This window comes from Primulina tabacum, chromosome 10, assembly GCF_025594145.1.
Source record: "Primulina tabacum isolate GXHZ01 chromosome 10, ASM2559414v2, whole genome shotgun sequence".
NCBI classification, from domain to species: Eukaryota; Viridiplantae; Streptophyta; class Magnoliopsida; order Lamiales; family Gesneriaceae; genus Primulina; species Primulina tabacum.
In genome coordinates, this window is record NC_134559.1 from 20326783 (window position 1) to 20353009 (window position 26227).

Consider the following 26227-nt stretch of genomic DNA (forward strand, 5'->3'; position numbering starts at 1 on the left):
GTGTTGTCCATCGCGCCCGCTCCCCACACGTACTCGAGGGATATAAGGATAAACATCCCACTCAATGTCGGGTGCGATCATACCAGCACTAATGCACCGGATCCCATCAGAACTCCGAATTTAAGCGTGCTTGGGCGAGAGTAGTACTAGAATGGGTGACCCCCTTGGAAGTCCTTGTGTTGCACCCCTTTTCGTGTTTTTCTATTTTTGATTACTTGTTGACAAACGATTTTCGGCTCAAATCATCTGAATCTCGATCGGGACCAGATAAGACATGTAAAATGAAAGTAGCTCGGGCACTGCCGGATTTGGACAAAATTGTAAGCTAGTTTGATTGTAAACGGGCAACGGACGAGACTCATTCTCCGCAATGAGCTGACGAGATTTTAGCCGAATTCCTTCTCTAAGACCCTCTAATTTGCGATTTACCGCTGCTGTTAAGCTTTCGTTTCCTCGAGAAATCCGCTTAGGAAGTTCGAAATTCGATTCTGGTTCCATTTTATCTTATCCCAAGAATAATAATAGCTTTACATTCGTTATTTCCTTCTTCTTATTTTTTTTTCTATTTTCTGGGAACATTTATCGATTTTTGTTGTCGTGAGCCGGTTCTGTGCGGAATGGTATAACGCAGATTACTCCGGAGACGGTTTACTCATTAAAAACAATTATTTCGACTGTTTTATTCATAATTTTCGTAAACGGTCGCGACACGAGGTCTTCCCAGGGAGGTCACCCATCCTAGCTCTGCCATCGCGCCAGAACGCTTAACTTCATGGTTATGATTGGGCGAGAGCAGTGCCGCGTGTTGTCCATCGCCGCCCGCTCCACACATACTCGAGGGATACAATAATAAACATCCCACTCATTGTCGGTTGCTATCATACCGGCACTAATGCATCGGATCCCATCAAAACTCCGAAGTTAAGCGTGCTTGGGCGAGAACAGTACTAGGATAGTTGACCCCCTGGGAAGTCCTCGTGTTGCACCCCTTTTCGTGTTTTTCTATATTTGATTACTTGTTGACATGCGATTTTCGGCTCAAATCATATGAATCTCGAACGAGATCAGATAAGACATGTGAAATCAACGTAGCTCGGGCACTGCCGGATTTGAACAAAATTGTAGGCTAATTTGATTGTAAACGGGCAAACAGACGAGACTCATTACTACGCAATGAGCTGACGAGATTTTAGCCGAATTCCTTCTCTAAGACCCTCTACTTTGCGATTTATCGCTTCTGTTAAGCTTTCGTTTCCTCGAGAAATCCGCTTAGGAAGTTCGAAATTCTATTCTGGTTCCATTTTATCGTATCCCAGGCATAATAATAGCTTTACATTCGTTATTTCCTTATTCTTATTTTTTTTCTATTTTCGGGGAACATTTATCGATTTTTGTTGTCGTGAGCCGGTTCTGTGCGGAAGGGTATGATGCAGATTACTCCGGAGACGGTTAACTCATTAAAAACAATTATTTCGACTGGTTTAACCATAATTTACGTAACCGGTCGCGGTACGAGGTCTTCCCAGGGAGGTCACCCATCCTAGCTCTGCCATCGCGCCAGAACGCTTAACTTCATGGTTATGATTGGGCGAGAGCAGTGCCGCGTGTTGTCCATCGCCGCCCGCTCCACACATACTCGAGGGATACAAGAATAAACATCCCACTCATTGTCGGTTGCGATCATACCAGCACTAATGCATCGGATCCCATCAAAACTCCGAAGTTAAGCGTTCTTGGGCGAGAACAGTACAAGGATGGTTGACCTCCTGGGAAGTCCTCATGTTGCACCCCTTTTCGTGTTTTTATATTTGATTACTTGTTGACATGCGATTTTCGGCTCAAATCATATGAATCTTGATCGAGATCAGATAAGACAAGTGAAATCAACGTAGCTCGGGCACTGCCGGATTTGGACAAAATTGTAGGCTAATTTGATTGTAAACGGGCAAACGGACGAGACTCATTACTACGCAATGAGCTGACTAGATTTTAGCCGAATTCCTTCTCTAAGACCCTCTAATTTGCGATTTACCGCTTCTGTTAAGCTTTCGTTTCCTCGAGAAATCCGCTTAGGAAGTTCGAAATTCGATTCTGGTTCCATTTTATCGTATCCTAAGAATAATAATAGCTTTACATTCGTTATTTCCTTCTTCTTATTTTTTTTTTATTTTCTGGGAACATTTATCGATTTTTGTTGTCGTGAGCCGGTTCTGTGCGGAAGGGTATGACGCATATTACTCCGGAGACGGTCAACTCATTAAAAACAATTATTTCGACTGTTTCATCCATAATTTACGTAAACGGTCGTGACACGAGTACTTCCAAGGAAGGTTACCCATCCTAGCTCTGCCATCGCGCCAGAACGCTTAACTTCATGGTTCTGATTAGGCGAGAGCAGTGCCGCGTGTTGTCCATCGTCGCTTTCTCCACACGTACTCTTGGCATATAAGAATAAGCATCCACTCAATGTCGGGTGCGATCATACCAGCACTAATTCACCGGATACCATCTGAACTCCGAAGTTAAGCGTGCTTGGGCGAGAGCAGTGCTAGGATAGGTGACCCCCAGGGAAGTCCTCATGTTGCACCCCTTTTCGTGTTTTTCTATTTTTGATTACTTGTTGACAGACGATTTTCGGCTCAAATAATCTGAATCTTTATCGGGACCAGATAAGACATGTGAAATCAACGTAGGTCGGACACTGCCGGATTTGGACATAATTGTAGCCTAATTTGATTGTAAACGGGCAAACGAACGAGATTCATTACTCCGCAATGAGCTGGCGAGATTTTAGCCGAATTCCTTCTCTAAGACCCTCTAATTTGCGATTTACCGCTTCTGTTAAGCTTTCGTTTCCTCGAGAAATCCGCTTAGGAAGTTCGAAATTGGATTCCGGTTCTATTTTATCGTATCCTCAGGCATAATAATAGCTTTACATTCGTTATTTCCTTCTTCTTATTTTTTTTTCTATTTTCTGGGAACATTTATCGATTTTTGTTGTCGTGAGCCGGTTCTGTGCAGAAGGGTATGACCCAGATTACTCCGGAGACGGTTAACTCATTAAAAACAATTATTTCGAAATGTTTTATTCATAATTTGCGTAAACGGTCGCGACACGAGGTTTTCAAAGGGAGGTCACCCATCCTAGCTCTACCATCGCGCCAGAACGCTTAACTTCATGGTTCTGATTGGACGAGAGCAGTGCCGCGTGTTGTCCATCACTGCCCGCTCCACAAATACTCGAAGGATATAAGATTAAACATCCAACTCAATATCGGGTGCGATCATACAAGCACTAATGCACGGGATCCCATCAAAACTCCGAAGTTAAGTGTGCTTGGGCGAGAGCAGTGATAGGATTGGTGACCCCCTGAGAAGTCCTCGTGTTGTACCCTTTTTCTTGTTTTTCTATTTTTGATTACTTGGTGACAGACGATTTTCGGCTCAAATCATCTGAATCTCGATCAGGACTAGATAAAACATGTGAAATCAACGTAGCTCGGACACTGCCGGATTTGGACAAAATTGTAGACTTATTTGATTGTAAAATGGCAAACGAACGAGACTCATTACTCCGCAATGAGCTTGCGAGATTTTAGCCAAATTCCTTCTTTAAGACCCTCTAATTTGCGATTTTCCAATTCTGTTAAGCTTCCGTTTTCTCGAGAAATCCGCTTAGGAAGTTCGAAATTCGATTTCAGTTCCACTTTATTGTATCCCAGGCATAATAAAAGCTTTACATTCGCTATTTTCTTCTTCTTATTTTTTTCCTATTTTATAAGAAAATTTATCGATTTTTGTTGTCGTGAGCCGGTTCTGTGCCGATTGGTATGACCCAGATTACTCCGGAGACGGTTAACTCATTAAAAACAATTATGTCGATTGTTTTATCCATAATTTACGTAAACGGTCGCGACATGAGGACTTCCAAGGGCGGTCACCCATCCTAGCTCTACCATGGCGTTAGAACGCTTAACTTCATGGTTCTGATTGGACGAGAGCAGTGCCGCGTGTTGTCTATCGCCGCCCGCTCCACAAATAATCGAATGATATAAGAATAAACATCCCACTCAATGTCGGGTGCGATCATACCAGCACTAATGCACTGGATCCCATCAGAACTCCGAATTTAAGCGTGCTTGGGCGAGAGCAGTATTAGGATGGTTGACCCCCTGGGAAATCCTCGTGTTGCACACCTTTTCGTCTTTTTCTATTTTTGATTACTTGTTGACAGACGATTTTCGGCTCAAATCACTTGAATCTCGATCGGGACCAGATAAGACACGTGAAATCAACGTACCTCGAACATTGTCGGATTTGGACAAAATTGTAGCCTAATTTGATTGTAAACGGGCAAACGAACGAGACTTATTACTCCGCAATATGCTGGCGAGATTTTAGCCGAATTTCTTCTCTAAAACCCTCTAATTTGCGATTTTCCGCTTCTGTTAAGCTTTCGTTTCCTCGAGAAATCCGCTTAGGAAGTCCGAAATTCGATTTCGGTTCCATTTTATTTTATCTTAGGCATAATAATTGCTTTACATTCGCTATTTTCTTCTTCTTTTTTTTTTCTTTTTCTGGGAATACTTAGCAATTTTTGTTGTCGTGAGCCGGTTCTATGCAGAAGGGTATTACGTAGATTACTCCGGAGACGGTTAACTCATTAAAAACAATTATTTCGACTGTTTCATCCATAATTTACGTAAACGGTCGTGACACGAGTACTTCCAAGGGAGGTTACCCATCCTAGCTCTGCCATCGCGCCAGAACGCTTAACTTCATGGTTCTGATTGGGCGAGAGCAGTGCCGCGTGTTGTCCATCGTCGCTTTCTCCACACGTACTCTTGGGATATAAGAATAAGAATCCACTCAATGTCGGGTGCGATCATACCAGCACTAATTCACCGGATACCATCTGAACTCCGAAGTTAAGCGTGCTTGGGCGAGAGCAGTGCTAGGATAGGTGACCCCCAGGGAAGTCCTCATGTTGCACCCCTTTTCGTGTTTTTCTATTTTTGATTACTTGTTGACAGACGATTTTCGGCTCAAATAATCTGAATCTCGATCGGGACCAGATAAGACATGTGAAATCAACGTAGGTCGGACACTGCCGGATTTGGACATAATTGTAGCCTAATTTGATTGTAAACGGGCAAACGAACGAGACTCATTACTCCGCAATGAGCTGGCGAGATTTTAGCCGAATTCCTTCTCTAAAACCCTCTAATTTGCGATTTTCCGCTTCTGTTAAGCTTCCGTTTCCTCGAAAAATCCGCTTAGGAAGTTCGAAATTCGATTTCGGTTCCACTTTATCGTATCCTAGGTATAAAAAAAGTTTTACATTCGCTATTTTCTTCTTCTTATTTTTTTTCTATTTTCTGGGAACATTTAGCGATTTTTGTTGTCGTGAGCCGTTTCTGTGCGGAAGGGTATGACCCAGATTACTCCGGAGACGGTTAACTCATTAAAAACAATTATTTCGAAATGTTTTATCCATAATTTGCGTAAACGGTCGCGACACGAGGTCTTCCCAGGGAGGTCACCCATCCTAGCTCTACCATCGCGCCAGAACGCTTAACTTCATGGTTCTGATTGGGCGAGAGCAGTGCCGCGTGTTGTCCATCGTCGCCCGCTTCACACGTACGCGAGGCATATAAGAATAAAAATCACACTCAATGTGGGATGCGATCATACCAGCACTAATGCACCGAATCCCATCAGAACTCCGAAGTTAAGCGTGCTTGGGCGAGACCAGTACTAAGATGGGTGACCCCCTGGAAAGTCCTCGTGTTACACCCCTTTTCGTGTTTTTCTATTTTTGATTACTTGTTGACAGATGATTTTCGACTCAAATAATCTGAATCTCGATCGGGACCAGATAAGACATGGGAAATCAACGTAGCTCGGGCACTGCCGGATTTGGACAAAATTGTAGGCTAATTTGATTGTAAACGGGCAAACGAACGAGACTCATTACTCCGCAAAGAGATGGCGATATTTTAGCCGAATTCCTTCTTTAAGACCCTCTAATTTGCGATTTACCGCTTTTGTTAAGCTTTCGTTTCCTCGAGAAATCCGCTTAGGAAGTTCGAAATTCGTTTCCGGTTCCATTTTATCGTATCCTACGAATAATAATAGCTTTACATTTGCTATTTCCTTCTTCTTATTTTTTCCTATTTTCTAGGAACATTTAGAGATTTTTGTTGTCGTGAGCCGGTTCTGTGCAGAAGGGTATGACGCAGATTACTCTGGAGACGGTTAACTCATTAAAAAAATTATTTCGACTGTTTTAGCCATAATTTACGTAAACCTTCGCGACACAAGGACTTCCCAGGGATGTCACCCATCCTAGCTCTACCATCGCGCCAGAACGCTTAACTTCATGGTTCTGATTAGGCGACAGCAGTGCCGCGTGTTGTCCATCGCCCTCCGCTCCACACGTACTCGAGGGATATAAGAATAAACATCCCACTCAATGTCGGGTGCGATCATACCAGCACTAATGCACGGGATCCCATCAGAACTCCGAAGTTAAGCGTGCTTAGGCGAGAGCAGTGCTAGGATGGGTGACCCCCTGAGAAGTCCTCGTGTTGTACCCCTTTTCGTGTTTTTCTATTTTTGATTACTTGGTGACAGACGATTTTCGGCTCAAATCATCTGAATCTCGATCAGAACTACATAAAACATGTGAAATCAACGTAGCTCGGGCACTGCCAGATTTGGACAAAATTGTAGACTAATTTGATTGTAAACGGGCAAACGAATGAGACTCATTACTCCGCAATGAGCTTGCGAGATTTTAGCCAAATTCCTTCTTTAAGACCCTCTAATTTGCGATTTTCCGCTTCTGTTAAGCTTCCGTTTCCTCGAGAAATCCGCTTAGGAAGTTCGAAATTCGATTTCAGTTCCACTTTATCGTATCCCAGGCATAATAAAAGCTTTACATTCGCTATTTTCTTCTTCTTATTTTTTTCCTATATTCTGGGAACATTTATCGATTTTTGTTGTCGTGAGCCGGTTCTGTGCCGAATGGTATGAACCAGATTACTCCGGAGACGGTTAACTCATTAAAAACAATTATGTCGATTGTTTTATCCATAATTTACGTAAACGGTCGCGACACGAGGACTTCCAAGGGCGGTCACCCATCCTAGCTCTGCCATGGCGTTAGAACGCTTAACTTCATGGTTCTGATTGGACGAGGGCAGTGCCGCGTGTTGTCTATCGCCGCCCGCTCCACACATAATCGAATGATATAAGAATAAACATCCCACTCAATGTCGGGTGCGATCATACCAGCACTAATGCACTGGATCCCATCAGAACTCCGAATTTAAGCGTGCTTGGGCGAGAGCAGTATTAGGATGGTTGACCCCCTGGGAAATCCTCGTGTTGCACCCCTTTTCGTCTTTTTCTATTTTTGATTACTTGTTGACAGACGATTTTCGGCTCAAATCACTTGAATCTCGATCGGGACCAGATAAGACACGTGAAATCAACGTACCTCGAACATTGTCGGATTTGGACAAAATTGTAGCCTAATTTGATTGTAAACGGGCAAACGAACGAGACTTATTACTCCGCAATGAGCTGGCAAGATTTTAGCCGAATTTCTTCTCTAAAACCCTCTAATTTGCGATTTTCCGCTTCTGTTAAGCTTTCGTTTCCTCGAGAAATCCGCTTAGGAAGTCCGAAATTCGATTTCGGTTCCATTTTATTTTATCTTAGGCATAATAATTGCTTTACATTCGCTATTTTCTTCTTCTTTTTTTTTTCTTTTTCTGGGAATACTTAGCGATTTTTGTTGTCGTGAGCCGGTTCTATGCAGAAGGGTATTACGTAGATTACTCCGGAGACGGTTAACTCATTAAAAACAATTATTTCGACTGTTTCATCCATAATTTACGTAAACGGTCGTGACACGAGTACTTCCAAGGGAGGTTACCCATCCTAGCTCTGCCATCGCGCCAGAACGCTTAACTTCATGGTTCTGATTGGGCGAGAGCAGTGCCGCGTGTTGTCCATCGTCGCTTTCTCCACACGTACTCTTGGGATATAAGAATAAGCATCCACTCAATGTCGGGTGCGATCATACCAGCACTAATTCACCGGATACCATCTGAACTACGAAGTTAAGCGTGCTTGGGCGAGAGCAGTGCTAGGATAGGTGACCCCCAGGGAAGTCCTCATGTTGCACCCCTTTTCGTGTTTTTCTATTTTTGATTACTTGTTGACAGACGATTTTCGGCTCAAATAATCTGAATCTCGATCGGGACCAGATAAGACATGTGAAATCAACGTAGGTCGGACACTGCCGGATTTGGACATAATTGTAGCCTAATTTGATTGTAAACGGGCAAACGAACGAGACTCATTACTCCGCAATGAGCTGGCGAGATTTTAGCCGAATTCCTTCTCTAAAACCCTCTAATTTGCGATTTACCGCTTCTGTTAAGCTTCCGTTTCCTCGAAAAATCCGCTTAGGAAGTTCGAAATTCGATTTCGGTTCCACTTTATCGTATCCCAGGCATAATAAAATCTTTACATTCGCTATTTTCTTCTTCTTATTTTTTTTGTATTTTCTGGGAACATTTGGCGATTTTTGTTGTCGTGAGCCTGTTCTGAGCGGAAGGGTATTACGTAGATTACTCCGTAGAAGGTTACCTCATTAAAAACAATTATTTCGACTGTTTTATCCATAATGTACGTAAACGGTCGCGACACAAGGACTTCCCAGGGAGGTCACACATCCTAGCTCTGCCATCGCGCCAGAACGCTTAACTTTATGGTTATGATTGGGCAAGAGCAGTGCCGCGTGTTGCCCATCGCCGCCCACTCCACACGTACTCGAGGGATATAAGAACAAACATTCCACTCAATTCGGGTGCGATCATACCAGCACTAATGCATCGGATCCCATCAGAACTCCGAAGTTAAGCGTGCTTGGGCGAGAGCAGTACTAGGATGGTTGACCCCCTGGGAAGTCCTCGTGTTGCACCCCTTTTCGTGTTTTTCTATATTTGATTACTTGTTCACATGCGATTTTCGGCTCAAATTATATGAATCTCGATCGAGATCAAATAAGACATGTGAAATCAACGTAGCTCGGGCACTGCCGGATTTGAACAAAATTGTAGCCTAATTTGATTGTAAACGGGCAAACGAACGAGACTCATTACTCCGCAACGAGGTGGCGAGATTTTAGCTGAATTCCTTCTCTAAGACCCTCTAATATGCGATTTTCCGCTTCTATTAAGGTTCCGTTTCCTCGATAAATCCGCTTAGGAAGTTCGAAATTCGATTTCGGTTCCATTTTATCGTATCCCAGGCATAATAATAGTTTTACATTCGCTATTTTCTTCTTCTTAAATTTTTTTATATTTTCTGGGAACATTTAGCAATTTTTGTTGTTGTGAGCCAGTTCTGTGCGGAAGGGTATGACGCAGATTATTCCGGAGACGGTTAACTCATTAAAAACAATTATTTCGACTGTTTTCTCTATAATTTACGTAAACGGTCACGACACGAGTACTTCTCAAGTATGTCACCCATCCTAGCTCTGACATCGCGCAAGAACGCTTAACTTCATGGTTTTGATTGGGCGAGATCAGTACCTCGAGGGATATAAGAATAAACATCCCTCTCAATGTCGGGTGCGATCATACTATCACTAATTCACCGGATCCCATCAGAACTACGAAGTAAAGCGTGCTTGGGCGAGAGCTATACTAGGATGTGTGACCCACTGGGAAGTCCTCGTGTTGCACCCTTTTTAGTGTTTTTCTTTTGTTGATTACTTGTTGACAGACGATTTTCGGCTCTAATAATCTGAATCTTTTTCGGGACCAGATAAGACAAGTGAAATCAACGCAGCTCGAGCACTGCCGGATTTGGACAAAATTGTAGGTTAATTTGATTGTAAACGAGCAAAAGAACGAGACTCATTCTACGCAATGAGCTGGCGAGATTTTAGCCGAATTCCTTCTCTAAGACCCTCTTATTTGCGATTTTCCGCTTCTGTTAAGCTTCCGTTTCCTCGAGAAATCCGCTTAGGAAGTCCGAAATTCTATTCTGGTTCCATTTTATCGTATCCCAAGCATAATAATAGCTTTACATTCCCTATTTTCTTCTTCTTATTTTTTTTGTATTTTCTGGGAACATTTGGCGATTTTTGTTGTCGTGAGCCTGTTCTGAGCGGAAGGGTATTACGTAGATTACTCCGTAGACGGTTAACTCATTGAAAACAATTATTTCGACTGTTTTATCAATAATTTACGTAAACGGTCGCGACACGAGGTCTTCCCAGGGAGGTCACCCATCCTAGCTCTGCCATCGCGCCAGAACGCTTAACTTCATGGTTTTGATTGGGCAAGAGCAGTGCCGCGTGTTGCCCATCGCCGCCCACTCCACACGTAGTCGAGGGATATAAGAATAAACATCCCACTCAATGTCGGTGCTATCATTCCAGCACTAATGCACCGGATCCCATCAGAACTCCGAAGTTAAGCGTGCTTGGGCGAGACCAGTACTAGGATAGGTGACCCCCAGGGAACTCCTCGTGTAGTACCCTTTTTCGTGTTTTTCAATTTTTGATTACTTGTTGACAGACGATTTTCGGCTCAAATCATCTGAATCTTGATCAGGACCAGAGAAGACATGTGAAATCAACGTAGCTCAGGCACTGCCGGATTTGGACAAAATTGTAGGCTAATTTAAGTGTAAACGGGCAAACGAACGAGACTCATTCCTCCGCAATGAGCTGGCGAGATTTTAGCCGAATTCCTTCTCTAAGGCCCTCTAATTTGCGATTTTCCGCTTCTGTTAACTTCCGTTTCCTCGAGAAATCCGCTTAGGAAGTTCGAAATTCGATTTCGGTTCCACTTTATCGTATCCCAGGCATAATAAAAGCTTTACATTCGCTATTTTCTTCTTCTTATTTTTTTCCTATTTTCTGGGAACATTTAGAGATGTTTGTTGTCGTGAGCCGGTTCTGTGCGGAAGGGTATGACGCAGATTACTCCGGAGACGGTTAACTCATTGAAAACAATTATTTCGACTGTTTTATCCATAATTTACGTAAACGGTCGCGACACGAGGTCTTCCCTGGGAGGTCACCCATCCTAGCTCTGCCATCGCGCCAGAACGCTTAACTTCATGGTTTTGATTGGGCAAGAGCAGTGCCGCGTGTTGTCCATCGCCGCCCGCTCCACACGTACTCGAGGGATATAAGAATAAACATCCCACTCAATGTCGGGTGCTATCATACCAGCATTAATACACCGGATCCCATCAGAACTCCGAAGTTAAGCGTGCTTGGGCTAGAGCAGTATTAGGATGGGTGACCCCCTGGGAAGTCCTCGTGTTGCACCCTTTTTCGTGTTTTTCTATTTTTGATTACTTGTTGACAGACGATTTTCGGCTCAAATCATCTGAATCTCGATCGTGACCAGATAAGACATGTGAAATGAAAGTAGCTCGGGCACTGCCGGATTTGGACAAAATTGTGGGCTAATTTGATTGTAAACGGGCAAACGGACGAGACTCATTACTACGCAATGAGCTGACGAGATTTTAGCCGAATTCCTTCTCTAAAGACCCTCTAATTTGCGATATACTGCTTCTGTTAAGCTTTCGTTTCCTCGAGAGATCCGCTTAGGAAGTTCGAAATTCGATTCCGGTTCCACTTTATCATATCTCAGGATTAATAATAGCTTTACATTCGCTATTTTCTTCTTATTTTTTTCCTATTTTCTGGGAACATTTAGAGATTACTTGTTGACAGACGATTTTCGGCTCAAATCATCTGAATCTCGATCGAGACTAGATAAGACAAAGGAAATAACAGTAGCTCGGTCACTGCGGGATTTGGACAAAATTGTAGCCTAATTTGATTGTAAACGGGCAAACGAACGAGACTCATTACTCCGCAACGAGCTGGCGAGATTTTAGCCGAATTCCTTCTCTATGACCCTCTAATTTGCGATTTTCCGCTTCTGTTAAGATTCCGTTTCCTCGAAAAATCCGCTTAGGAAGTTCGAAATTCGATTCCAGTTCCATTTTATCGTCTCTCTGGCATAATAATAGCTTTACATTTGCTATTTTCTCTCTGGCATAACTCCGAAGTTAAGCGTGCTTGGGCGAGAGCAGTACTAGGATGGGTGGCCCCCTGGGAAGTCCTCGTGTGAAATCAACGTAGCTCGGGCATTGCCGGATTTGGACAAAATTGTAGCCTAATTAAACTGTAAACGGGCAAATGAACGAGATTCATTCCTCCGCAATGAGATGGCGTGATTTTGGCCGAATTTCTTCTCTAAGACTCTCTAATTTGCGATTTTCCGCTCCTGTTAAGCTTCCGTTTCCTCGAGATATCCGCTTAGGAAGTCCGAAATTTGATTCCGGTTCCTTTTTATCGTATCCCAAGCATAATAATAGCTTTACATTCGCTATTTTGTTCTTCTTATTTTTTTTCTATTTTCTGGGAACATTTAGCAATTTTTGTTGTCGTGAGCCGGTTCTGAGCAGAAGGGTATTACGACGATTACTCCGGAGACGGTTAACTCATTAAAAACAATTATTTCGACTGTTTTATCCATAATGTACGACTGACACGAGGACTTCCCAGGGAGGTCACCCATCCTAGCAGTGCCGCCTGTTGTCCATCGCCGCCCGCTCCACACGTACTCGAAGAATATAAGAATAAACATCCCACTAAATGTCGGGTGCGATCATACCACCACTAATGCACCGGATCCCATCAGAACTCCGAAGTAAAGCGTGCTTGGGCGAGAGCAGTACTAGGATGGGTGACTCCTTGGGAAGTCCTCGTGTTGCACCCCTTTTCGTGTTTTTCTATTTTTGATTACTTGTTGACAAATGATTTTTGGCTCAAATCATCTGAATCTCGATCGGGATCAGATAAGACATATGAAATCAACGTAGCTCGGGCACTGCCGGATTTGGACAAAATTGTAGCCTTATTTGATTGTAAACAAGCAAACAAACGAGACTCATTACTTCGCAATGAGCTGGCGAGATTTTAGCGGAATTCCTTCTCTAAGACTCTCTAATTTGCGATTTTCCGCTTCTGTTAAGATTCCGTTTCTTCAAGAAATCCGCTTAGGAAGTTCGAAATTCGATTTCGGTTCCATTTTATCGTATCTCAGGCATAATAATAGCTTTACATTCGCTATTTTCTTCTTCTTATTTTTTTTCTATTTTTTGGGAACATTTAGCGATTTTTGTTGTCGTGAGCCAGTTCTGTGCGGAAGGGTATAACGCAGAATACTCCGTAGACGGTTAACTCATTAAAAACAATTATTTCGACTGTTTCAGCTACAATTTCCTTAAACGGTCGCGACATGAGGACTTCCCAGGGAGGTCACCCATCCTAGCTCTGCCATCGCGCAAGAACGCTTAACTTCATGGTTCTGATTGGGCGAGAGCAGTGCCGCGTGTTGTCCATCGCCGCCCGCTCCACACGTACTCGAGGGATATAAGAATAAACATCCCACTCAACGTTGGGTGCGATGTTACGAGCACTAATGCACTGGATCCCATCAGAACTCCGAAGTCAAGCGTGTTTGGGCGAGAGCAGTACTAGGATGGGTGACCCCCTGGGAAGTCCTCGTGTTATACCCCTTCTCGTGTTTTTCTATTTTTGATTACTTGTTGACAGACGATTTTCGGCTCAAATCATCTGATTCTCGATCAGGACCAGAGAAGACATGTGAAATCAACGTAGCTCGGGCACTGCCGGATTTGGACAAAATTGTAGGCTAATTTGATTGTAAACGGGCAAATGAACGAGACTCATTACTCCGCAATGAGCGGGCGAGAGTTTAGCCGAATTCCTTCTCTAAGACCCTCTAATTTGCGATTTTTCGCTTTTGTTAAGCTTCCGTTTCCTCGAGAAATCAGCTTAGGAAGTCCGAAATTCGATTCCTAATAATAATAATAGCTTTACATTCGCTATTTTTTTTTCTTATTTTTTTCTATTTTCCGGGAACATTTAGCGATTTTTGTTGTCGTGAGCCGGTTTTGTGCGGAAGGGTATGACGCAGATTACTCCGGAGACGGTTAACTCATTAAAAACAATTATTTCGACTGTTTTAGCCATAATTTACGTAAACGGTCGCGACACGAGGACTTCCCAGGGAGGTCACCCATCCTAGCTCTGCCTTCGCGCCAGAACGCTTAACTTCATTGTTCTGATTGGGCGAGAGCAGTGCAGCGTGTTGTCCATCGTCGCCCGCTCCACACGTACTCGAGAGATATAAGAATAAACATCCCACTCAATGTCGGGTGCGATCATACCAGCAATAATACTTCGGATCCCATCAAACTCCGAAGTTAAGCGTGCTTGGGCGAGATCAGTACTAGGATGGTTGACCCCCTAGGAAGTCATCGTGTTGCACCCTTTTTCGTGTTTTTCTATTTTTGATTACTTGTTGATAGACGATTTTCGGCTCAAATCATCTAAATCTCGATCGGGACCAGATAAGACGTGAAATCAACGTACCTCGGGCACTTGCCGGATTTGGACAAAATTGTTGCATAATTTGATTGTAAACGGGCAAACGAACGAGACTCATTAATCCAAAATTCGATTCGTTTTCATTTTATCGTATCTCAAGCATAATAATAGCTTTAAATTCGCTATTTTTTTATTTTTATATTTTTTCAATTTTTTGGAAACAATTATGATTTTTGTTGTCGTGAGCCGGTTCTGTACAGAAGGGTATGACGCAGATTACTCCGTAGACGATTAACTCATTAAAAATGAAAGTTTTTTCGATTGTCTTAGCCATAATTTACGTAAACGGTCGCGACACGAGGATTTCCCAGGGCGGTCACCCATCCTAGCTCTGCCATCGCGCCCGAAAGCTTAACTTCTTGGTTCTGATTGGGCGAGAGCAGTGCCGCGTGTTGTCCATCGCCGCCAGCTCCACACGTACTCGAGGGATATTAGAATAAACATCACACTCAATGACGGGTGCGATCATACCAGCAATAATACACCAGATCCCATAAAAGCTCCGAAGTTAAGCGTGCCTGGACGAGAGCAGTACTTGGATGGGTGACCCCATGGGAAGTCCTCGTGTTGCACTCTTTTTCGTGTTTTTCTATTTTTGATTACTTGTTGATAGACAATTTTTGGCTCAAATCATCTGACTCTCGATAAGGACCAGAGAAGACATGTGAAATCAACGTAGTTCGGCCACTGCCGGATTTGGACAAAATTGTAGGCTAATTTGATTGTAAATGGGCAAACGAACGAGACTCATTCTCCTCAATGAGCTGGCGAGATTTTAGCCGAATTCCTTCTCTAAGACCCTCTAATTTGCGATTTTCCGCTTCTGTTAAGCTTCTGTTTCCTCGAGAAATCCACTAAGGAAGTCCGAAATTCGATTCCAATTTCTTATTTTTATTTTTTTTCGGGGAATATTTAGCGATTTTTGTTGTTGTGAGCCGGTGCTTTGCGGAAGGGTATGACGCAGATTAATCCTGAGAAGGTTAACTCTTAAAAACAATTATTTTTACTGTTTTAGCCATAATTTACGTAAAAGGTCGCGACACGAGGACTTCCCGGGGACGTCACCCATCCTAGCTCTGCCATCGCGCCAGAACGCTTAACTTTATGGTTCTGATTGGGCGAGAGCAGTGCGGCATGTTGTCCATCGCCGCCCGCTCCACACGTACTCGAGGGATATAAGAATAAACATCCCACTCAATGTCGGGTGCGATTATACCAGCATTAATGCACCGGATCCCATCAGAGCTCCGAAGTTAAGCATGCTTGGGCGAGAGCAGTACTAGGATGGGTTACCCCCTAGGAAGTCCTCGTGTTGCACCACTTTTCGTGTTTTTCTATTTTTGATTACTTGTAGAAAGATGATTTTCGGCTCAAATCATCTGAATCTCGATCGAGACAAAATAAGACATGTGAAATCAACGTAATTCGGGCACTATCGGATTTGGACAAAATCGTAGCCTAATTTGATTGTAAACGGTCTTAGCCGAATTCCTTCTTTAAGACCCTCTAATTTGCGATTTTCCGCTTTTGTTAAGCTTCCGTTTCCTCGAGAAATCTGCTTAGGAAGTCCGAAATTCGATTCCGGTTCTATTTTATCGTATCTCAGGCATAATAATTTCTTTACATTCGCTATTTTCTTATTCTCATTTTTTTCTATTTTCTGGGAACATTTAGCGATTTTTGTTGTCGTGAGCCGGTGCTGTGCGGAAGGGTATGACGCATATTACTCCGGAGACGGTTAACTCATTAAAAATAATTATTTCGACTGTTTTAGCCATAATTTATGTAAACGTTCGCGACACGAGGACTTCCCAGGGAGTTCACCCATCCTAGCTCTGCTATCGCGCCAGAACGCTTAACTTCATGGTTCTGATTAGCCGAGAGCAGTGCCGCGTGTTGTCCATCGCCGCCCGCTCCACACGTACTCGAGGGATATAAGAATAAACATCCAACTCAATGTCGGGTGCGATCATACCAGAACTAATGCACCGGATCCCATCAGAACTCCGAAGTTAAGCGTGCCATTGAGAGTAGTACTAGGATGGGTGACCCCCTAGGAAGTCCTCGTGTTGCATTCTTTTTCGTGTTTTTCTATTTTTGATTACTTGTTGACAGATGATTTTTGGCTCAAATCATCTGAATCTCGATCGGGACCAGATAAGACGTGAAATCAACGTAGCTCGGGCACTGCCGGATTTGGACAAAATTGTATCCTAATTTGATTGTAAACGGGCAAACGAACGAGACTCATTAATCCGCAATGAGCTGGAGAGATTTTAGCCGAATTCCTTCTCTAAGACCCTCTAATTTGCGATTTTCCGTTTCTGTTAAGCTTCCGTTTCCTCGAGAAATCCGCTTAGGAAGTCCGGAATTCGATTTCGATTTCATTTTATCGTATCCCAGGCATAATTATAGCTTTACATTTTCTATTTTCTTATTCTTATTTTTTTTCTACTTTCTGGAAACATTTAGCGATTTTTGTTGTCGTGAGCCGGTTCTGTGCGGAAGGGTATGACGCAGATTACTCCGGAGACGGTTAACTCATTAAAAACAATTATTTCGACTGTTTTAGCCATAATTTACGTAAACGGTTGCGACACGAGGAATTCACAGGGAGGTCACCCATCCTAGATCCGACATCGCGCCATAACGAATAACTTCATGGTTCTTATTGGGCGAGAGCAGTTCCGCGTGTTGTCCATCGCCGCCCGCTCCACACGTAATCGAGGGATGTAAGAATAAACATCCCACTCAATGTTGGGTGCGATCATACCAGCACTAATACACCGGATCCCATCAGAACTCCGAAGTTAAGTGTGCTTGGGCGAGAGCAGTACTTGTATGGGTGACCCCCTGGGAAGTCCTCGTTTGCACCCCTTTTCGTGTTTTTCTATTTTTGATTACTTGTTGACAGACGATTTTCGGCTCAAATCATCTGACTCTCGATCAGAACCAGAGAATACATGTGAAATCAACGTAGCTCAGGCACTGCCGGATTTGGACAAAATTGTAGGCTAATTTAATTGTAAACGGGCAAACGAACGAAACTCAATACTCCGCAATGAGCTGGCGAGATTTTAGCCGAATTCCTTCTTTAAGACCCTCTAATTTGCGATTTTCCGCTTCTGTTAAGCTTCCGTTTCCTCGAGAAATCCGCTTAGGAAGTCCGAAATTCGATTTCGGTTCCATTTTATCGTATCCAAGGCATAAAAATAGCTTTACATTCGCTATTTTCTTCTTCTTATTTTTTTATATTTTCTGGGAACATTTAGCGATTTTTGTTTTCGTGAGCCGGTGTTGTGTGGAAGGGTATGACACAGATTACTCCGGAGACGGTTAACTCATTAAAAACAATTCTTTCGACTGTTTTAGCTATAATTTACGTAAACGGTCGCGACACGAGGACTTCCCAGGGAGGTCACCAATCCTAGCTCTGCCATTGCGCCAGAACGCTTAACTTCATGGTTTTGATTGGACGATAGCAGTTCCGCGTGTTGTCCAACGCCGCCCGCTCCACACGTACTCGAGGGATATAAGAATAAACATCCCAATCAATGTCGAGTGCGTTCATGCCAGCACTAATGCACCGGATCCCATCAGAACTCCGAAGTTAAGCGTGCTTGGGCGAGGGCAGTACTAGGATGGGTGACCCCCTTGGAAGTTCTCGCGTTGCACCCTTTTTCGTGTTTTTCTATTTTTGATTACTTGTTGACAGACGATTTTCGGCTCAAATCATCTGAATCTCGATCGAGACCAGATAAGACATGTGAAATCAACGTAGCTCGGGCACTGCCGGATTTGGACGAAATTGTAGCCTAATTTGATTGTAAACGGGCAAACGGACGAGACTCATTACTCCGCAATGATCTGGCGAGATTTTTGCCGAATTCCTTCTCTAAGGCCCTCTAATTTGCGATTTTCCGCTTCTGTTAAGCTTCCGTTTCCTCGAGAAATCTGCTTAGGAAGTCCGAAATTCGATTCCGGTTCTATTTTATCGTATCCCAGGCATAATAATAGCTTTGCATTTGCTATTTTCTTCTTCTTATTTTTTTTCTATTTTCTGGGAACATTTAGCGATTTTTGTTGTCGTGAGCCGGTTCTATGCGGAAAGGTATGACGCAGATTACTCCGAAAATGGTTAACTCTTTAAAAACAATTATTTCGATTGTTTTATCCATAATTTACGTAAACTGTCGCGACACGAGGACTTCCCAGGGAGGTCACCCATCCTAGCTCCGTCATCGCGCCATAACGATTAACTTCATGGTTCTGATTGGGCGAGAGCAATGCCGCGTGTTGTCCATCGCCGCCCGCTCCACACGTACTCGAGGGATATAAGAATAAACATCCCACTCAATGTCGGGTGCGATCATACCAGCACTAATGCACCGGATCCCATCAGAACTTCGGAGTTAAGCATGCTTGGGCGAGAGCAATACTAGCATGGGTGACCCCCTGGGAAGTCCTCGTGTTGCACCCGTTTTCATGTTTTTCTATTTTTGATTACTTGTTGAAAGACGATTTTCGGCTCAAATCATCTAAATCTCGATCGGGACCAAATAAATCATGTGAAATCAACGTAACTCGGGCACTGCAAGATTTCGACAAAATTGTAGCCTAATTTGATTGTAAACGGTCTTAGCCGAATTCCTTCTCTAAGACCCTCTAATTTGCGATTTTTCGCTTCTGTTAAGCTTCCGTTTCCTCGATAAATCAGCTTAGGAAGTCCGAAATTCGATTCCGGTTCCATTTTATCGTATCCCATGCATAATAATAGCTTTACATTCGCTATTTTCTTCATCTTATTTTTTTTCTATTTTCTGGGAACATTTAGCGATTTTTGTTGTCGTGAGCCGGTGCTGTGCGGAAGGGTATGACGCAGATTACTCCGGAGACGGTTATCTCATTAAAAACAATTATTTCGACTGTTTTAGCCATAATTTACGTAAACGGTCGCGACACGAGGACTTTCAAGGGAGGTCACCCATCCTAGCTCTGCCATCGCGCTAGAACGCTTAACTTCATTGTTCTGATTGGGCGAAACATCCCACTCAATTTCGGGTGAGATCATATTAGCACTAATGCACCGGATCCCATCAGAACTCAGAAGTTAAGTGTGCTTGGGCGAGAGCAGTACTTGAATGGATGACCCCTTGGGAAGTCCTCGTTTGCACCCCTTTTCGTGTTTTTCTATTTTTGATTACTTGTTGACAGACGATTTTCGGCTCAAATCATCTGAATCTCGATCCGGACCAAAGAAGACATGTGAAATCAACGTAGCTCGGGCACTGCCGGATTTGGACAAAATTGTAATCTAATTTGATTGTAAACGGGCAAACGAACGAGACTCATTACTCCGCAAGGAGCTGGCGAGATTTTAGCCGAATTTCTTCTCTAAGACCCTCTAATTTGCGATTTTCCGCTTCTGTTAAGCTTCCGTTTCCTCGAGAAATCCGCTTAGGAAGTACGAAATTCGATTCCGGTTACATTTTATCGTATTCCAGGCATAATAATAGCTTTACATTTGCTATTTTCTACTTCGTATTTTTTTTCTATTTTTTGGGAACATTTAGCGATTTTTGTTGTCGTGAGCCGGTTCTGTGCGAAGGGTATGACGCAGATTACTCCGGAGACGGTTAACTCATTAAAAACAATTATTTCTACTGTTTTAGCCATAATTTACGTAAACGGTCGCGACACGATGACTTTCCAGGGAGGTCACCCATCCTGGCTCTGCCATCGCGCCAAAACGCTTAATTTCATTGTTCTGATTGGGCGAGAGCAGTGCCGCGTGTTGTCCATCGCCGCCCGCTCCACATGTAGTCGAGGGATATAAGAATAAACATCCCACTCAATGTCGGTTGCGATCATACAAGCACTAATACAGCAGATCCCATAAGAACTCCGAATTTAAGCGTGCTTGGGCGAGGGCAATACTTGGATGGGTGGCCCCCTGGGAAGTCCTCGTGTGGCACCCCTTTTCGTGTTTTTCTATTTTTTATTACTTGTTGACAGACGATTTTCAGCTCAACTCATTTGACTCTCGATTAGGACCGGAGTAGACATGTAAAATCAACGTAGCTCGAGCACTGCCGGATTTGGACAAAATTGTAGGCTGATTTGATTGTAAACGGGCAAACGAACAAGACTCATTTCTCCGCAATGAGCTGGCGAGATTTTAGCCGAATTCCTTCTCTAAGACCCTCTACTTTGCCATTTTTCGCTTCTGTTAAGCTTCCGTTTCATCGAGAAATCCGCTTAGGAAGTCCGAAATTCGATTCCGGTTCCATTTTATCGTATCCCAGGCATAATAATAGATTTACATTCGCTATTTTCTTCTTATTTTTTTCAATTTTCTGGGAACATTTAGCAATTTTTGTTGTCGTGAGCCAGTGCTGTGCGGAAGGGTAGCTCGGGTACTGCCGGATTTGGACAAAATTGTAGCCTAATTTGATTGTAAACGGGCAAACGAACGAGACTCATTAATCCGCAATGAGCTGGCGAGATTTTATCCGAATTCCTTCTCTAAGACCCTCTAATTTGCGAATTTCCGCTTCTGTTAAGCTTCCGTTGCCTCGAGAAATCCGCTTAGGAAGTCCGAAATTCAATTCCGGTTCCATTTTATCGTATCTCATGCATAATAATAGCTTTACATTCGGTATTTTTTATTCGTATTTTTTTTCTATTTTTTGGGAACATTTAGCGATTTTTGTTGTCGTGAGCCGGTTCTGTAAAGAAGGGTATGACGCAGATTACTCCGGAGACGGTTAACTCAGTAAAAACAATTATTTCGACTGTTTTATCCATAATTTACGTAAACGAGGAATTCCCAGGGAGGTCACCCATCCTAGATCCGACATCGCGCCATAACGATTAACTTCATGGTTCTGATTGGGCGAGAGCAGTGCCGCGTGTTGTCCATCGCCGCCCGCTCCACACGTACTCGAGGGATATAAGAATAAACATCCCACTCAATGTCGGGTGCGATCTTACGAGCACTAATGCACCGGATCCCATCAAAACGACAGAGTTAAGCGTACTTGGGCGAGAGCAGTACTAGAATGGGTGACCCCCTGGGAAGTCCTCGTGTTGCACCCCTTTTCGTGTTTTTCTATTTTTGATTACTTGTTGAAAGACGATTTTCAGCTCAAATCATCTAAATCTCGATCGGGTCCAAATAAGACATGGGAAATCAACGTAACTCGGGCACTGCTGGATTTGGACAAACTTATAGCCTAATTTGATTGTAAACGGTCTTAGCCGAATTCCTTCTCTAAGACCCTCGAATTTGCGATTTTCCGCTTCTGTTAAGCTTCCGTTTCCTCGATAAATCCGCTTAGGGAGTCCGAAATTCGATTCTGGTTCCATTTTATCGTATCCCAGGCATAATAATAGCTTTACATTCGCTATTTTCTTCTTCTTATTTTTTTTCTATTTTCTGGGAACATTTAGCGATTTTTGTTGTCGTGAACCGGTGCTGATAGGATCGATTAGGGGGGATAATCATTGAGCTACAATAGCTCGGTTCTTGAAATATTGAACACCGATGAATTAAATCGAGTTTGGTTAAAAACCAAGCGGAAGATACTCGAAATAATCTTTCGTAGAAACCGATTAAATATTTTGTAAACCATTTAAAATATATGCAAGTTGAATGAGTAAAAATATTCAGTTGAAGTATTTTATCAAACACTTGGTATACAATATTTTGAGATTTGAAGAACACATAAAATGCTTCAACAATGCATCTTTAAAAACAGTGAAAATGATAAGCAAATGCAATAAACAAATAGACACGAATTTGTTTATGGATATTCGGATATTTCAAACACTCCTACGTCATCCCTTTTTCCTCTTGGGAAGGATCCACTAGAAGACTTTGATTTATACAACTACTTGTACAAACCCATTCCGGAAGGGCAGCACCCAACTAGAACTCCTAGCACTCAAGATTGTAGGCATCACCTCACAATCAGCATATTCTTTAATGTCTCATATGCAAAGACTACATACACAAGTTTATTGTCTTTGTGCAAGACTCACTCAACTAATCTTTGAAGTTCAACTCTCTTGTATATGTGTGAGTGATTGTGTGTGAGGAATTTATCATTTACAGTGTACATCTCAAATGTATCCTCACACAAGGGCTTGTGCTCTCAACAAGCTGATTTTTTCATGCTAACTGCCCATGCTTTGAATCCCCTTCAAAAGCTGTTGTTTGATCTTCAATATGTTGTATTTATAGGCTCCAACAATGATATATACGTTAGACACAAGAATATGACCGTTGGAAAGTTTCTGTACTGTTTCTGGAATTGCAACAGTAAAATTCGTCTTGCTGGACATTTTCCCGACTTGTCAACTCTGGTCAACTGGTCAACTCAACTGGTCAATCAGTTCAACTGGTTCAGTTGGTCTGGTTCAGTTGGACTGGTTCAACTGGTCTTCAGCTGGTCTGGTACAGTTTCAGCTGGTTCAGTTCAGCTGGTCTGGTTCAACTGGTTTTCAGCTGGTCTGGTTCAGTTTCAGTTGGTCAGCAGCTGGTTCAGTTCAGTTGGTTGGTCAGCTGGTCAGCAGTTGGTTCAGTTTCAGCTGGTGTGCTGAAATCAGCCTAGCTGATTTCAGTTTGTGCTGAACCAGTAACTTCATCCTCATTTATCAGCATCTTACGCTTTGATTCAGACTTTGACTTCTGAAGATGATTTGTAGATCATCGTCTTATCTTTCCAACGCATACTGAATCGCTTCATTTCAATAACCGAACTGAGAGATATGACCAAAATACCGCAGCTGCTCAAACTCAACTGATTGCTGTTTTCGTGTGATCATTTCGGTAATTGAGCGATCAGTTAGACCATCATAACATCCGATTTTGCCCAACAGACGTGAAATACGATTTGTTCCGAATTGAGTTTTCTAATCAGTCCAGTTTGCGGATTGTCATTTGGATAATCCAGTTGAGAGATATCATCAAAATAACAAAGCTCGCCAGAAATTCAGTTTGTGCAAAATTCAGTTTCAGCTTGCTTCTTGTATTTGCAATTTCACACTTGAGGAAATATGTTAGAAAAACAATAACAAGTTTTGTTAACATCAAAATCAAGATTGCGAACTTGAAAAGTTCCAACAGGTGCTGTGCGAAAGGGTATGACGCAGATTACTCCGAAGACTGTTAACTCATTAAAAACAATTATTTCAACTGTTTTAGCCATAATTTACGTAAACGGTCGCCACGAGGACTTCCCAGGGAGGTCACCCATCCTAGCTCTACCATCGTGCCAGAACGCTTAACTTCATGGTTCTGATTGGACGAGAGCAGTGCCGCGTGTTGTCTATCGCCGCCCGCACCACACGTACTCGAGGGATATAAGAATAAACATCCCACTCAATGTCGGGTGCGATCATACCAGCACTAATGCACCGGATCCCATCAGAACTCCGAAGTTAAGCGTGCTTGGGCCACAGCAGTACTAGGATGGGTGACCCCATGGGAATTCCTCGTGTTGGACCCCTTTTCGTGTTTTTCTATTTTTGATTATTTGTTGACAGACGATTTTCGGCTCAAATCATCTGAATCTCGATCGGGACCAGATAAGAAATGTGAAATCAACGTAGCTCGGGCACTGCCGGATTTGGACAAAATTGTAGCCTAATTTGATTGTAAACGGGCAAACGAACGAGATTTATTAATCCGCAATGAGATGACGAGATTTTAGCCGAATTCCTTCCCTAAGACCATCTAATTTGCGATTTTCCGCTTCTGTTAATCTTCCGTTTCCTCGAAAAATCCGCTTAGTAAGTCCGAAATTCGATTCCAGTTTCATTTTATTGTATCAAGGCATAATAATAGCTTTACATTCGCTATTTACTTATTCTTATTTTTTTTCACTTTTCTGGAAACATTTAGCGATTTTTGTTGTCGTGAGCCGGTTCTGTGCGGTAGGGTATGACGCAGATTACTCCGGAGACGGTTAACTCATTAAAAACAATTATTTCGACTGTTTTAGCCATAATTTACGGAAACAGTCGCGACATGAGGACTTTCTAGGGATGTCACCCATCCTAGCTCTACCATCGCGCAAGAACGCTTAACTTCATTGTTCTTATTGGGCGAGAGCAGTGCCGCGTGTTGTCCATCGCCGCACGCTCCACACGTACTCGAGGGATATAATAATAAACATCCCACTCAATGTCGGATGCGATCATACCAGCACTAATGCACCGAATCCCATCAGAACTTCGAAGTTAAGCGTGCTTGGGTGGGAGCAGTTCTTGGATGAGTGACCCGCTGGGAAGTCCTCGTTTGCACCCTTTTTCGTGTTTTTCTATTTTTGATTACTTGTTGACAGGCGATTTTCGGCTCAAATCATCTGACTCTCGATCAGGATAAGAGAAGAAATGTGAAATCAACGTAGCTCGGGCACTGCCGGATTTGGACAAAATTGTAGGCTAATTTGATTGTAAACGGGCAAACGAACGAGACTCATTCTCCGCAATGAGCTGGCGAGATTTTAGCCGAATTCCTTCTATAAGACCCTCTAATTTTCGATTTTTCGCTTCTGTTAAGCTTTCGTTTCCTAGATAAATCCGCTTAGGAAGTCCGAAATTCGATTCCGTTTCCATTTTATCGTATCCCAGGCATAATAATAGCTTTTCATTCGCTATTTTCTTCATCTTATTTTTTTAATTTTCTGTGAACATTTAGCGATTTTTGTTGTCGTGAGCCGGTGCTGTGCGGAAGGGTATGACGCATATTACTTTGGAGACGGTTAACTCATTAAAAACAATTATTTCAACTATTTTAGCCATAATTTACGTAAACGGTCGCGACACGAGGACTTCCTAGAGAGGTCACCCATCCTAACTCTGCCATCGCGCCAGAACGCTTAACTTTATGGTTCTGATTGGGCGAGACCAGTGCCGCGTGTTGTCCATCGCCGCCCGCTCAACATGTACTCGAGGGATATAAGAATAAACATCCCACTCAATGTCGGGTGCGATCATACCAGCACTTATACACCGGATCCCATAAGAACTCCGAAGTTAAGCGTTCTTGGACGAGAGCAGTACTTTGATGGATGACCCCCTGGGAAGTACTCGTGTTGCATCCCTTTTCGTGTTTTTCTTTTTTTGATTACTTGTTGACAGACGATTTTCGGCACAAATCATCTGACTCTCGATAAGGACCAGAGAAGACATGTGAAATCAACGCAGCTCGGGCACTGCCGGATTTGGACAAAATTGTAGGCTAATTTTATTGTCAACGGGCAAACGAACGAGACTCATTACTCCGCAATGAGCTGGCGAGAATTTAGCCGAATTCCTTTTCTAAGACCCTCTAATTTGCGATTTTTTGCTTCTGTTAAGCTTCCGTTTCCTCGAGAAATCCGCTTAGGAAGTCCAAAATTCGATTCTGGTTCGTTTTTATCATATCCCCGGCATAATTATAGCTTTACATTCGCTATTTTCTTCTTCTTATTTTTTTTTTTCTATTTTCGGGGAACATTAAGCGATTTTTGTTGTCGTGAGCCGGTTCTGTGCGGAAGGGTATGACGCAGATTACTCTGGAGACGGTTAACTCATTAAAAACAATTATTTCGACTGTTTTATCCATAATTTAAGTAAATGGTCGCGACCCGAGGACTTCCCAGGGAGGTCACCCATCCTAGCTCCGCCATCGCGCCATAACGATTA

General features: G+C 43.0%; 20 non-coding genes and 10 pseudogenes across 20 annotated transcripts; all 30 read left to right on the forward strand.

Annotated features, from left to right (window-relative positions):
* The first annotated feature begins 69 nt into the window (after positions 1-69).
* On the forward strand, positions 70-188 carry LOC142513988 (5S ribosomal RNA). The gene has a single exon (XR_012809905.1). It is a non-coding gene; the product is annotated as a 5S ribosomal RNA (ribosomal RNA).
* Positions 189-870: 682 nt separating this feature from the next.
* Positions 871-989, forward strand: LOC142508990 (5S ribosomal RNA). The gene has a single exon (XR_012807184.1). It is a non-coding gene; the product is annotated as a 5S ribosomal RNA (ribosomal RNA).
* A 683-nt stretch (positions 990-1672) lies between these two features.
* On the forward strand, positions 1673-1791 carry LOC142510775 (5S ribosomal RNA; annotated as a pseudogene).
* Positions 1792-2471: 680 nt separating this feature from the next.
* On the forward strand, positions 2472-2590 carry LOC142509631 (5S ribosomal RNA). Its single transcript, XR_012807797.1, has one exon. It is a non-coding gene; the product is annotated as a 5S ribosomal RNA (ribosomal RNA).
* A 686-nt stretch (positions 2591-3276) lies between these two features.
* Positions 3277-3395, forward strand: LOC142512194 (5S ribosomal RNA; annotated as a pseudogene).
* A 683-nt stretch (positions 3396-4078) lies between these two features.
* Positions 4079-4197, forward strand: LOC142517354 (5S ribosomal RNA). Its single transcript, XR_012813103.1, has one exon. It is a non-coding gene; the product is annotated as a 5S ribosomal RNA (ribosomal RNA).
* Positions 4198-4877: 680 nt separating this feature from the next.
* Positions 4878-4996, forward strand: LOC142509632 (5S ribosomal RNA). Its single transcript, XR_012807798.1, has one exon. It is a non-coding gene; the product is annotated as a 5S ribosomal RNA (ribosomal RNA).
* A 684-nt stretch (positions 4997-5680) lies between these two features.
* On the forward strand, positions 5681-5799 carry LOC142506886 (5S ribosomal RNA). Its single transcript, XR_012805160.1, has one exon. It is a non-coding gene; the product is annotated as a 5S ribosomal RNA (ribosomal RNA).
* A 681-nt stretch (positions 5800-6480) lies between these two features.
* Positions 6481-6599, forward strand: LOC142517145 (5S ribosomal RNA). The gene has a single exon (XR_012812905.1). It is a non-coding gene; the product is annotated as a 5S ribosomal RNA (ribosomal RNA).
* A 683-nt stretch (positions 6600-7282) lies between these two features.
* Positions 7283-7401, forward strand: LOC142515959 (5S ribosomal RNA). Its single transcript, XR_012811778.1, has one exon. It is a non-coding gene; the product is annotated as a 5S ribosomal RNA (ribosomal RNA).
* A 680-nt stretch (positions 7402-8081) lies between these two features.
* LOC142511534 (5S ribosomal RNA) lies at positions 8082-8200 on the forward strand (annotated as a pseudogene).
* A 682-nt stretch (positions 8201-8882) lies between these two features.
* On the forward strand, positions 8883-9001 carry LOC142513051 (5S ribosomal RNA). The gene has a single exon (XR_012809017.1). It is a non-coding gene; the product is annotated as a 5S ribosomal RNA (ribosomal RNA).
* Positions 9002-9651: 650 nt separating this feature from the next.
* On the forward strand, positions 9652-9770 carry LOC142512019 (5S ribosomal RNA; annotated as a pseudogene).
* Positions 9771-10451: 681 nt separating this feature from the next.
* LOC142507794 (5S ribosomal RNA) lies at positions 10452-10570 on the forward strand. The gene has a single exon (XR_012806039.1). It is a non-coding gene; the product is annotated as a 5S ribosomal RNA (ribosomal RNA).
* Positions 10571-11252: 682 nt separating this feature from the next.
* On the forward strand, positions 11253-11371 carry LOC142515642 (5S ribosomal RNA). The gene has a single exon (XR_012811476.1). It is a non-coding gene; the product is annotated as a 5S ribosomal RNA (ribosomal RNA).
* Positions 11372-12717: 1346 nt separating this feature from the next.
* LOC142515036 (5S ribosomal RNA) lies at positions 12718-12836 on the forward strand. Its single transcript, XR_012810902.1, has one exon. It is a non-coding gene; the product is annotated as a 5S ribosomal RNA (ribosomal RNA).
* Positions 12837-13519: 683 nt separating this feature from the next.
* On the forward strand, positions 13520-13638 carry LOC142509486 (5S ribosomal RNA). The gene has a single exon (XR_012807657.1). It is a non-coding gene; the product is annotated as a 5S ribosomal RNA (ribosomal RNA).
* A 661-nt stretch (positions 13639-14299) lies between these two features.
* On the forward strand, positions 14300-14417 carry LOC142511687 (5S ribosomal RNA; annotated as a pseudogene).
* A 573-nt stretch (positions 14418-14990) lies between these two features.
* On the forward strand, positions 14991-15109 carry LOC142509020 (5S ribosomal RNA). The gene has a single exon (XR_012807213.1). It is a non-coding gene; the product is annotated as a 5S ribosomal RNA (ribosomal RNA).
* Positions 15110-15735: 626 nt separating this feature from the next.
* Positions 15736-15854, forward strand: LOC142515582 (5S ribosomal RNA). Its single transcript, XR_012811419.1, has one exon. It is a non-coding gene; the product is annotated as a 5S ribosomal RNA (ribosomal RNA).
* Positions 15855-16494: 640 nt separating this feature from the next.
* Positions 16495-16611, forward strand: LOC142511097 (5S ribosomal RNA; annotated as a pseudogene).
* A 681-nt stretch (positions 16612-17292) lies between these two features.
* Positions 17293-17410, forward strand: LOC142515737 (5S ribosomal RNA). Its single transcript, XR_012811566.1, has one exon. It is a non-coding gene; the product is annotated as a 5S ribosomal RNA (ribosomal RNA).
* Positions 17411-18092: 682 nt separating this feature from the next.
* Positions 18093-18211, forward strand: LOC142515973 (5S ribosomal RNA). The gene has a single exon (XR_012811793.1). It is a non-coding gene; the product is annotated as a 5S ribosomal RNA (ribosomal RNA).
* Positions 18212-18894: 683 nt separating this feature from the next.
* Positions 18895-19013, forward strand: LOC142506921 (5S ribosomal RNA). Its single transcript, XR_012805193.1, has one exon. It is a non-coding gene; the product is annotated as a 5S ribosomal RNA (ribosomal RNA).
* A 579-nt stretch (positions 19014-19592) lies between these two features.
* Positions 19593-19710, forward strand: LOC142511573 (5S ribosomal RNA; annotated as a pseudogene).
* Positions 19711-20392: 682 nt separating this feature from the next.
* Positions 20393-20511, forward strand: LOC142511957 (5S ribosomal RNA; annotated as a pseudogene).
* Positions 20512-21512: 1001 nt separating this feature from the next.
* On the forward strand, positions 21513-21631 carry LOC142512222 (5S ribosomal RNA; annotated as a pseudogene).
* A 2295-nt stretch (positions 21632-23926) lies between these two features.
* Positions 23927-24045, forward strand: LOC142507200 (5S ribosomal RNA). The gene has a single exon (XR_012805462.1). It is a non-coding gene; the product is annotated as a 5S ribosomal RNA (ribosomal RNA).
* A 682-nt stretch (positions 24046-24727) lies between these two features.
* On the forward strand, positions 24728-24845 carry LOC142511343 (5S ribosomal RNA; annotated as a pseudogene).
* A 680-nt stretch (positions 24846-25525) lies between these two features.
* Positions 25526-25644, forward strand: LOC142506323 (5S ribosomal RNA). Its single transcript, XR_012804618.1, has one exon. It is a non-coding gene; the product is annotated as a 5S ribosomal RNA (ribosomal RNA).
* Positions 25645-26227: the final 583 nt, after the last annotated feature.